Here is a 12,827-nt window from a genome sequence, read left to right on the forward strand (position 1 = left end):
TATTGCCTTCAATTCCCTCATCCAGATCATTAATATATATTGTAAATAGCTGGGGTCCCAGCACTGAGCCTTGCGGTACCCCACTAGTCACTGCCTGCCATTGTGAAAAGGACCCGTTTACTCCTACTCTTTGCTTCCTGTTTGCCAGCCAGTTCTCTATCCACATCAATACTGAACCCCCAATGCCGTGTGCTTTAAGTTTGTATACTAATCTCTTATGTGGGACCTTGTCGAAAGCCTTCTGGAAGTCCAGATACACCACATCCACTGGTTCTCCCCTATCCACGCTACTAGTTACATCCTCGAAGAATTCTATAAGATTCGTCAGACATGATTTACCTTTTGTAAATCCATGCTGACTTTGTCCAATGATTTCACCACTTTCCAAATGTGCTGCTATCCCATCTTTAATAACTGACTCTAGCAGTTTCCCCACTACCGATGTTAGACTAACTGGTCTGTAATTCCCCGTTTTCTCTCTCCCTCCCTTCTTAAAAAGTGGGGTTACGTTTGCTACCCGCCAATCCTCAGGAACTACTCCAGAATCTAAAGAGTTTTGAAAGATTATTACTAATGCATCCACTATTTCTGGAGCTACTTCCTTAAGTACTCTGGGATGCAGCCTATCTGGCCCTGGGGATTTATCGGCCTTTAATCCATTCAATTTACCCAACACCACTTCACGGCTAACCTGGATTTCACTCAATTCCTCCAACTCCTTTGACCCGCGGTCCCCTGCTATTTCCGGCAGATTATTTATGTCTTCCTTAGTGAAGACGGAACCAAAGTAGTTATTCAATTGGTCCGCCATATCCTTGTTCCCCATGATCAACTCACCTGTTTCTGACTGCAAGGGACCTACATTTGTTTTAACTAATCTCTTTCTTTTCACATATCTATAAAAACTTTTGCAGTCAGTTTTTATGTTCCCTGCCAGTTTTCTTTCATAATCTATTTTTCCTTTCCTAATTAAGCCCTTTGTCCTCCTCTGCTGGTCTCTGAATTTCTCCCAGTCCTCCGGTATGCTGCTTTTTCTGGCTAATTTGTACGCATCATCCTTCGCTTTGATACTATCCCTGATTTCCCTTGTTATCCACGGATGCACTACCTTCCCTGATTTATTCTTTTGCCAAACTGAGATGAACAATTTTTGTAGTTCATCCATGCAGTCTTTAAATGTCTTCCATTGCATATCCACCGTCAACCCTTTTAGAATTAATTGCCAGTCAATCTTGGCCAATTCACGTCTCATACCCTCAAAGTTACCTTTCTTTAAGTTCAGAACCATTGTTTCTGAATTAACAATGTCACTCTCCATCCTAATGAAGAACTCAACCATATTATGGTCACTCTTGCCCAAGGGGGCACGTACAACAAGACTGCTAACTAACCCTTCCTCATTACTCAATACCCAGTCTAAAATAGCCTGCTCTCTCGTTGGTTCCTCTACATGTTGATTTAGATAACTATCCCGCATACATTCCAAAAAATCCTCTTCCTCAGCACCCCTGCCAATTTGATTCACCCAATCTATATGTAGATTGAAGTCACCCATTATAACGGTTTTGCCTTTGTCGCACGCATTTCTAATTTCCTGTTTGATACCATCTCCAACTTCACTACTACTGTTAGGTGGCCTGTACACAACACCCACCAGCGTTTTCTGCCCCTTAGTGTTTCGCAGCTCTACCCATATCGATTCCACATCCTCCAAACTAATGTCCTTCCTTTCCACTGCGTTAATCTCCTCTCTAATCAGCAACGCTACCCCACCTCCTTTTCCTTTCTCTCTATCCCTCCTGAATATTGAATATCCCTGGATGTTCAGCTCCCAGCCTTGGTCACCCTGGAGCCATGTCTCCGTGATCCCAACTATATCATAGTCATTAATAGCTATCTGCACATTCAACTCATCCACCTTATTACGAATGCTCCTTGCATTGAGACACAAAGCCTTCAGGCTTGTTTTTACAACACACTTACCCCTTATACAATTATGTTGTAAAGTGGCCCTTTTTGATTTTTGCCCTGGATTTTCCGGCCTGCCACTTTTACTTTTCACCTAGCTACCTATTGCTTCTACCCTCATTTTACACCCCTCTGTCTCTACGCTCACACATTTAAGAAACCCTTTCCCTTTAACTCCATCCTCCACTATCCCATTCGACATCCCACCCCCCTTATTCAGTTTAAAACCACCCGTGTAGCAGTGGCAAACCTGCCTGCCAGAATGCTGGTCCCACACCTGTTAAGATGCAATCCGTCCCTTTTGTACAGTTACCCCTTACCCCAAAACAGATCCCAGTGATCTAAGAATCTAAATCCCTGCCCCGTGCACCAGTTCCTCAGCCACACGTTCAGGTCCCGTATCTCCCTGTTCCTGCTCTCGCCAGCACGAGGAACTGGAAGCAAACCGGAGATAACAACCCTGGAGGTCCTGCTTTTCAGCATTTTTCCGAGCTCTCTAAAGTCACGTTGCAGAATATTCATCCCCTTCTTTCCGACATCGTTGGTGCCGACATGCACTACCACTTCTGGATGTTCACCTTCGCCCTTGAGGATTTTCTGCACTCTGTCCGTGACATCCTGGATCCTGGCACCAGGAAGGCAGCACACCATCCTCGCATCCCGTCTGTTGCCGCAGAAACCCCTGTCCGTACCTCTCACAATGGAGTCTCCCACTACAATGGCGTTGCCTGCCTTAGGCCTTTTTGGTTTTGGCTCAACAGCCCTATTCGCATCACAAGCCAGTCTGCCGCCCAGTGTAAACACCTCTTCTGTCCCGACAGCTTCTAAGTGGGTGAACCTGTTCACAAGAGGTACAACACCCGGGGACGTTGGCATTCCATGCTTCCCACCCGTTCTCACTGTCTCCCACCTTCTCTCTTCCAGTACCTTAGGTGTAACAATCGTACTGTAGGACTTGTCGAGGAACGACTCAGTTTCTCGGACGAACCGGAGGTCATCCACTTGCTTCTCAAGTTCCTCAACACGGCCCTTCAGGAGCTCTACCTGGATGCACTTCTCGCATTTGTAGCAGCCAGAGGCACCAGCGGTGTCCTTGACCTCCCACATACTGCAAGCATCGCACTGAATCAGCTTGCCTGACATCTCCTTCTTTCGTCTCCTCTCCGAAGACTCTCGAGCCAAAGACTCACACTTTTCTCACAGGGCACTTCCCTCACAAGGCCGCTCACTCACTGCCGCTCGCTAAGAGCAGTCTTGCTTAAATTGACTGATAAATTGCCTGGTTTACAGATTTACAAACCAAATTCCTCAGTTTTCAACTGTTTTCCCTGCACTGACTCACTTCTCTCCTCCCACTTGGGCTAGAGCCAATCAGTCGTATCTCTTGCTAAACTCCTGCTGCTGTTGTTGCTCCCAAAAGCTACAGCAGTTCTGAGTCAAGTCTGCCTGTCCTTGGGCTTTACTTTAACTGTTTTCACTTCTCTCCTCCCACTTGGGCTAGAGCCAATCAGTCGTATCTCTTGCTAAACTCCTGCTGCTGTTGTTGCTCCCAAAAGCTACAGCAGTTCTGAGTCAAGTCTGCCTGTCCTTGGGCTTTACTTTAACTGTTTTCACTTCTCTCCTCCCACTTGGGCTAGAGCCAATCAGTCGTATCTCTTGCTAATCACCTGCTGCTGTTGCTGTTGTTGCTCCCAAAAGCTACAGCAGTTCTGAATTTCTCAATTTTGGCTTCACAAGCATTGTTCAAAAATCCGTGGTCAAGCTGCAATGTGTTATCTGTGCCAAGGTTTTGAGCCACGAGAGCATGAAGCACAGCAAACTGAAGATCCATTTGGAGTCTTAGACAATAGACAATAGGTGCAGGACTAGGCCATTCGGCCCTTCGAGCCAGCACCGTCATTCAATGTGATCATGGCTGATCATCCCCAATCAGTGCCCCGTTCCTGCCTTCTCCCCATATTCCCTGACTCCGCTATCTTTAAGAGCTCTATCTAGCTCTCTCTTGAAAGTATCCAGAAAACCGGCCTCCACCGCCCTCTGATGCAGAGAATTCCACAGACTCACAACTATCTGTGAGAAAAAGTGTTTCCTCGTCTCCGTTCTAAATGGCTTAGCCCTTATTCTCAAACTGTGGCCCCTGGTTCTGGACTCCCCCAACATCGGGAACATGTGTCCTGCCTCTAGCATGTCCAAACCCTTAACAATCTTATATGTTTCAATGAGATGCCCTCTCATCCTTCTAAACTCCAGAGTGTACAAGCCCAGCCGCTCCATTCTCTCAGCGTATGACAGTCCCGCCATCCCGGTAATTAACCTTGTAAACCTATGCTGCACTCCCTCAATAGCAAGAATGTCCTTCCTCAAATTAGGGGACCAAAACTGCACACAATACTCCAGGTGTCACTAGGGCCCTGTACAACTACAAAAGGACCTCTTTGCTCCGAAAACTCGACTCCTCTTGCCATAAAGGCCAACATGCCATTCGCTTTCTTCACTGCCTGCTGTACCTGCATGCTTACTTTCATAGACTGATGAACAAGGACCCCCAGATCCCGTTGTACTTCCCCTTTTACCAACTTGACGCCATTTAGATAGTAATCTGCCTTCCTGTTTTTGCTACCAAAGTGGATAACCTCACATTTATCTGCATTAAACTTAATCTGCCATGCATCTGCCCACTCCCTCAACCTGTCCAAGTCACAGAATTGAATGTGGGCATTTAATTTAGTAATTAATGGTGGGAAATTTGTTTGAAATAAAAAGGTGTCTTTTCTAGTCACGTAAACTCCAAGATATCTAAATTTCTCAGTAACAATTCTAAAGGGATATTTTTCGAGATGTGAAGTGTCTTGAGCTTTTATTGGTATAATTTCACTTTTACTTCAGTTTATTCTATACTCTGAAAAGGCACTAAATTGTTCTATAAGGGTTAATACATTTGGGATACTAAATTGGGAGTTGGTGATGTATAAGAGTACATCGTCTGCATATAAGTAAATCTTCTTATGGTATGTTTAGTGTTGTATCCATGAATACCCGAATGTAATCTGATGCTTTCTGCTAAAGGTTCTATGGCTACGGCAAATAACATCGGTGAAAGGGCGCATCCTTGTCTATTACCCCTGGATAAATGAAATTTAGGTGAGAGAATTTGATTTGTCAATATTCTGGCTGTCGGGTTGTTATATAACAACTTCACCCATGAAATGAAGTTTTCTCCTAATTGGAATTCTAATGAAACTAATGAAGTAAGTTAACATAGAAAAAGATACATAAAACAAAGTAACCAAATGAAAAGAGGATAAAATAGTAAGAATAAACGAGAACTTACCAGTTTGAAGTTTGATCTGTATTTTATGAGGAGTTACGATGAGGGATTACGTGAAGAACCTGTCCAGCACGCATGCGCGACATACTTCAAAGCAGCGGTGTGGAATCGCAGAAAGACACAATAATTGAAATAAATATAGTAAAGAAAAAGGAGAGCTTAGATACCAGTTTGATCTCTATTATTGAAGGTGGGAGCAGAGGGCACGTAATCCCTCATCGTAACTCCTCATAAAATACAGATCAAACTTCAAACTGGTAAATTCTCGTTTAATCTTATTATTTTACTTCGGAGTCACGTGAGTGACTACGTGAAGATTTTAAATCTCTGTGATTTCAAACCATGTAACAGTTCATACTTCACTCACTGCCAAAGTCATTTGAGGGAGGAAGTATGTTATCGTAATCAACCATGAATCTGTTTGTGAAAAACAATAATGGTGTTTATTAACAATAACAAAAAACAAATTACTCCCCCGGGCTAAATTATATATTTGCAGATTGTAATATTTTCTCTGCAAATGAAGCAGGTTCTCCCAACGGCTTATTATAAAATGTTTGAAACGTTCTTTCCCCAGACCACCCCGCTGTAGCCAGGATGTGGTCTATTGGTACGTCCATTCTCTTAGCCGTCGACGTGGATGCTGCCCTGGTGGAGTGAGATTTATACATGTTAGTATTTATACCAGTGGCTTTCAGCACCTGCTTGAGCCATCTTGAAATGGTTTGGCTCGTTACCCGGCCATAAGGTTTCTTGTGGCTGACCCATAAGGCTTTTTCTCTCCCTCGATGGATTTTAGTTGTGTCAATATAGTTCAGTAGGTGGGTCATGGCACATAACTGTGGTTCTGGTGGGTAGGCCCGGAATTCCATGACTGGATTTAATGTTCCTGGCCTGCTCTGTTTGACCAGCCCCTGGATAGTAAATGAGACATGGTCTGGAGTTATGATCATGTTGTCCAGTCGTAATAGGTGAAGTGACTGGACTCTTTGTGCTGACACAGTGCCATCAGCATGACCGTCTTCAGAGTTAACTGTTCCAGGGTGAGGGACCTGGCTGGTGACCATCCCCTGAGGTATGTCAGGACCACACTGACATCCCAGATATGGGTGTACCTTGGTATTGTATTGTATTTTAATGACCACACAGCCAGGCTGGTGGAATTTGTTATCAGTACAGCTCGGTACAGGTTCCAACATTTCATCAAACATTAAACATATAACATAGATATACATACAGACAGACACATTACATAATACATAAGGGCCATGCTTATTCTTATTCCTCACCGTACAGAGTTTAAAATGTTAATTGCAGTGGGAATGAAACTGTTTTTGAAGCGGTTTGTTTTGGAGGCAATTGTCCTGTAACGCCTCCCAGAGGGCAGTAGCTGAAAGGCATAGTGTGCAGGGTGAGTGGGATCAGAGATGATCTTGCGGGCTCTGTGTAGTGTCCGTTTGTGGTAAAGTGATTCAAGGGATGGTAGGGGTAAGCCAATAATTTTGGATGCTCTGTTGATGATGCGCTGGAATTTCTTCCGGGAGAGTGAATCGAGACTGCCGAACCAGACTGATGGATGAAGTGAGGATGCTTTCGATGATGGCTGTATAGAAGCGGAGCATGAGATGAGACCTTACTCTGAACTTCCTGAGCTGTCGGAGATGGAAAAGTCTTTGCTGGGCTTTTCCATAGATGTGGTCTGCGTTTGTCCTCCATTTGAGGTTGTTGCTGATGTGGGTTCCAAGGAGTTTGAATGTGTCAGTGATGGAGATGGATTCACCTTTAATGAGCACAGGAGTTTTGGGGGATGGCTGGCGTCTTGGGTCGATGATGAGTTCTTTTGATTTTGATGAGTTGAGTAAGAGATCATGGTCTGTGCACCAGGTCACTGCTTGGTTGACCTGTGCACGGTATTCAGTTTCTTGGTTGTTGGTGATGAATCCTATGATGGTTGAGTCGTCCGCGTACTTTTACAGGTTGACAGAGCTGTGGTGGGATGTGAGCTGGTTTGTGTAAAGGGAGAATAGCCAGGGTGAGAGAACACAGCCTTGGGGTGTGCCTGTACTGAGGAACAGAGGGGAGGATGTGTTATTGTTGATCCTCACCCTCTGTTGCCTGTTCCAGAGAAAGCTGTGAATCCAGTGACAGATGCATGGGTCAATGTTCATGTCCAGTAATTTATTGAACAGTTTGGCCGGGTTTATTGTATTGAATGCAGAGCTGAAATCCATGAACAGGATGCGGGCATATGTGTTTGCGGACTCCAGGTGGTTCAGAATGTGATGAGTTGCTAAGTTGACGGTGTCCTCAACTGACCTGTTGGCTCTGTATGCAAATTGGTATGGGTCCATGAGTGGGGTGGTCTAGGGGGATTGGAGTTAAATATCCCCCTCATGAGCTTGATCACCAGCGGGTGGCATCCCATGGCCTGTTGTCCTGGTGCCTGAATTAAATAGGCAGACAGAGCACTTCTGGCTGTATTAATGGCGCTGTAGCTGATTCCTTCATCATGGTGAAGGCCTGCCAGGAACTCCAGTACATTGGTTACTGTTGTGGTTGAGTAAGTGGTTCCTGTATCCGAACAGTATTTTTCCCACTTCTTGATACTTGATAAGTATTGTTTCCTTGTGGATACACGGTGGGATGCTGTCATAGTGTTGATGGTGTTTTCTGACGATCCCAGGCCCAGCAGAGGCCTTTTCAAAATCTGCAACCCAGGAGTTTAATTATATCGTGGCATGGGTGGCTTATGGCAGATACTGGATGAGTTAGCAATTCTGGGCTACTGGGAAAAGTCATTGGGGTCTCGACGATCATGTCGAGGAGCACTGCGAACCATGGCTGTGTAGGCCAGTCGGGTACTATCAAAATACCTGAAGCAGAGTCCATTTGTATTTTGCGTAGTACCCGACTGATGAGGCAGAAGGGAGGAAATGCATAAAAGAAGAAATTTCCCCAGTCCAGCGCAAACGCATCTACCGCTGCTGCCTCAGGGTCTGGTTCCCAAGCGACATACATAGGAACCTGTTAAAGAAGGAACTGCAGATGCTGGAAGATCGAAGGTACACAAAAATGCTGGAGAAACTCAGCGGGTGCAGCAGCATCTATGGAGCGAAATAAATAGGTGACGTTTCGGGCCGAAACCCTTCTTCAGACGGTTTCGGCCCGAAACGTCACCTATTTCTTTCGCTCCATAGATGCTGCTGCACCCGCTGAGTTTCTCCAGCATTTTTGTGTACCATACATAGGAACCTGGTGATTTAGTCTGGATGCAAATAGATCGATATCTGGCGTGCCATATTGCTTGGTAATTTTAGCAAATACTTTGGGATTTCACATCCATTCGGTGTTATCATTGAATTTTCGTGACCTGGTGTCTGCCACTGTATTTAGCTTACCTGGCAGGTAATTTGCTGATAGCCAAATATGTCTGTCGACACACCATTGCCAGATTGTGTTGACCAATTTGTCACATGATATCGATTTTATGCCGCCCATATGGTTAATATAGGCCACCACCGTGGTATTGTCTATTTGTAACCGAACATGCAAGTGATGCATATTTGTTGAATATGCTTTTAATCCATAAAATGCACCCAACATTTCTAGATAATTTATGCCCAGTGTAAGTAGTAACGATGACTCTAGGTTAGCCCATCTACCACCTGTGCTGGATATGGAATTAGTTGCTCCCCAGCCTTGAGCACTGGCATCTGTTTGAATAATTAACGTAGGGTTAACGATGATGATAGGGGACTGGAACTATGCCAAATGTTCTCTACCCACCACTGTAGCTCTGATATTGCTTCAGTGGGTAATTTCATGATCCGGTCAAAGTGACCTGCATGTCGTTTTAATGCCTGCACTTTTGCTCTTTGTAAGTTTTGATAGTGCAGGGGTCCAAATTGTGTAGCTGGAAATGCTGCTACCATCTTTCCAATTACTCTTGCCACTTGTCGAATGGTTGGTCGATCGTTGACCATTAAATTGTTACATGTTTGTGCCAATTTTGCTGTTTTGTCTTTTGGCAAAGTTACAGACATGTGGACTGAGTTAATTGTGAAGCCCAGATAGTCCATGGTTGTGGATGGCGTCAACTTAGATTTATCTTGATGTAAGACAAATCCCAAGGTTTCAAACAATTGTTTGGTAGCTGACACAGCTGATATAGCCAATTCCATGGTTTGGCCTACTATTAAGATATCATCAAGATATGCCATGACAATATGTTTTTGTTTTCTTAATATTGCCAAGGCTGGTTTTAGTATCTTGGTGAATAATCTTGGGGCTGATGTTGAACCGTCAGGCAACACTTTAAACTGCCATTGTTGCCCCATCCAGGTAAATTTCAGGTATCTGCAATGATCCTTATGAATGGGTACTGAATTGTAAGCATCTTTAAGATCGATGCTTGCCATGAAGTATCCTTTGGAAATCAGTTGTTTGGCAGTTACAAACATTTCCATTTTGAAATGTATATACTTAACAAACATATTTAGTGAAGTTAAGTCAATGATGATGCGACATCCACCATCTTTTTTGGTTTTAGTGAATATATTAGAAACAAATTCCAAGGGTTCATGTTTGTTTTTTTCAATTATACCCTTTGTGATTAGCCTCACCAGTTCAGCTTGTCCCTCTCGTTTTTCTTTAACTGAGAGGGAAAAGACCCTTTGGGGTGAGTGCTGAACTGGTGGCAAGTTTTCTAGAGTAAACTCTGTTTTGTGTCCACGAATGCTGTTGAGTATATATTTGTCATTCGTGATAGACTTCCATGCTTGCACAAACAGGTGTAATATCCCCCGTTAGTATAGAACCCCCACTTTTTATATGCTGGTAGGAACCAGACCCACCTATCTCCATGGTTACGGGTGTTTCTTCTGTTTCTTTGTCGGACGATGAGTTTTCTGATGTGTTGTCTGATGTGTTGCTGTTGGTTGGGGGTGGCGCATTTTCCATGGGGTCCGCTCTGGGCCTTTGCCTAAAAAAGGCTTCCGGTGGTGATGTGCGGACCCCGAGCTTTCACTAATCCCATAGGGTTGACGTCGACTGGTGGACGCGGTGGGGTACTGCCGCTTGGGTTTAGTGGGTTTGCTCGTCCCGGGGCCTCCCCTCATGAGGCCAAATGTTTTGGACTCCTCCTCCATGTCCGTTACTTTTTTGGAGAGGTCCTTTGCCGAAGAGCAGGATTTCTGGCTCTGTGGTCGGCGTTTTGCACAAACCCGTGAATTTCGGGTTGAGGGCAGGTCTTATAATCTCCTTACGGAGGTTGTTAATTTCGAACTGGGTATTGCACAGCAGTGCGAGTGTATCCTGCTGATTCGTGGTCATTTCCACCCCATCCACGGAACGAGCATATGAAGTGATGGCTGACGTCAGGAGCCTGAGGATCCGCTGTAGTTTGAGCTCTTGATTGCGGATGTTTGGCCCAACGTGCCCCCAGTGAAGGACAGGTAGTTAATGTTGGCCGCCAGTTTTGGCTCTAATGGCAGTCCTGCTCGTGGAGCTGCCACGTAGCGGTCTACCACACCCAGCAGCTCTTCCTGGTCCTGTACCCCAAGCGTACTCCCGACATCTTCGGCCAGTGACCCTTCTTCTTGACCAGCCCAGCCCTGGTCGCCAAAGCTGCCCTCGGATGAGGGGGAAGCGATAGCCAGTGCGTTGTGAGGCACTGTGGTGGGAGTGCCTGAACTCCCTTTGCGAGACTGCTCCTCCCAAAGCAAGTCTCGCTGGAGCATTTGCTCCACGAACCGCTCCAAGCGGCTCAGGCGGCTGTCTTTGCCCCGAGCGGGCGGTGAGACGTCCCCGTCCGAAGAATCGGATACCACCAGCCGGTTGGTCTTCCATGCTGCTTTACATCCAGCCCGCTGCTCAGGCTGCACTAGCGGGACTGGGCTCGGCACGGTGTCGGGGATGGAGGACCGCTGGGTTAGCCTCTTGCCGCCTCTTGCCCCCCACTGATGGAACGCTCCTCCGTTGGAGTCGAACGGGGGTGGACTTCTTGGCTTGTCTTGTTTTGCTCATATTCCTGGTGAGACAAAACAAAACACTTCTTTTTCGGAAAAAAAGACCTCAGAATAAACTTACCTGACGGTCCGTCTTTTTTAAGCTGTAGCGGGAGCGCCTGAATCCCGCTGCGTCGCTGTTGCACTGCGTGAACGCTCATGTCGCGCATGCGTGCTGGACGGGTTCTTCACGTAGTCATTCACGTGACTCCGAAGTAAAACAACCATTTTGGTGGATTGCTTCATACAATGACAAGGAATTCCAACAAATTACGTTGATGGTCTGTGCAGGGAACCATCCTGCAGAATGCGTTTCTCTTTCACCTCTGAGATTTTCAGGATATTCTGTGCAAACCACTGTCTGATCGACATGTGGTTCACAGAAATCATTCTACGAGGAGCAGGTGATGCAGTAAGGTCCAACTGAATGGAATGTTCTGTCCATCCTTTAAAACACTGGAGTCAGATAGAACCTCAGAACCAAGTCATACTTGTGTTCGTATATTCAACCTCTATGCACAGCATAATATGATTGACTCTGGATTGCAAGGACAGTTTAAAGTGGTCACAGATGGCGATCAATTTGTGGACCACAATGAATCTAAATTGAAATGGCAACTTCATCCATCTGGAGGGTGACTGCCAGGGTTCATCACCCTTCGGCCTATGTCCTTCCTTACAGATGCAGCAAAAGACTCTACACAAACAAGTCAAAATAAATAGACTACCTTACCTAATTCCAGGTTTGGTGATGACGTCTTTCATTTTCCACCTCTTAATTTGAACTGTGCTATGTATTCCAGATGTGTTCAATTCCAGATTTCATTCCTAAATCCCATACTGGAGAGCGTAATTCAGTATATGTGTGTGTGAGATTCATGCTGACCAGCCTAGTATTTGCCCTCCTGTCCCACATTCAGTTGATGATATCCCTGAGCAGCACAAAGCTATTAGAAATCATCATCCCAGCTCAGGTCTCTTCCAGGTGAATGAGATACTTGTCTGTTCCTTGACCTCACTATCTCCATCGCAGGTGATAGACTTCTGACCGACATCCACTATAAACCCACTGACTCCCATGGCCATCTGGACTACACTTCTTCCCACCCTGCTTCCTGTAAGGACTCCATCCCCTACTCCCAATTCCTCCGTCTACGCCGCATCTGCTCCCAGGATGAGGCGTTCCACACCAGGGCATCTGAAATGTCCTCATTCTTCAGGGAACGGGGGTTCCCCTCCCCCACCATAGATGAGGCTCGCACCAGGGTCTCTTCTGTACCCAGTAACACTGCTCTCTCTCCCCATCCCCCCACTCGCAACAAGGGCAGAATCCCCCTAGTCCTCACCTTTCACCCCACTAGCCGTCACATACAAGTAATCCTCCGTCAGTTTCGCCACCTCCAACGTGACCCCACCACTCACCACATCTTCCCATCTCCCCCAATGTCTGCCTTCCGCAAAGACCACTCCCTCCGTAACTCCCTGGTCAATTCTTCCCTTCTCTCCCGTAGCACCCCATCCCCAGG

The sequence above is a fragment of the Amblyraja radiata genome, chromosome 1 (assembly GCF_010909765.2).
Source record: "Amblyraja radiata isolate CabotCenter1 chromosome 1, sAmbRad1.1.pri, whole genome shotgun sequence".
In the NCBI taxonomy this organism is placed as follows: domain Eukaryota; kingdom Metazoa; phylum Chordata; class Chondrichthyes; order Rajiformes; family Rajidae; genus Amblyraja; species Amblyraja radiata.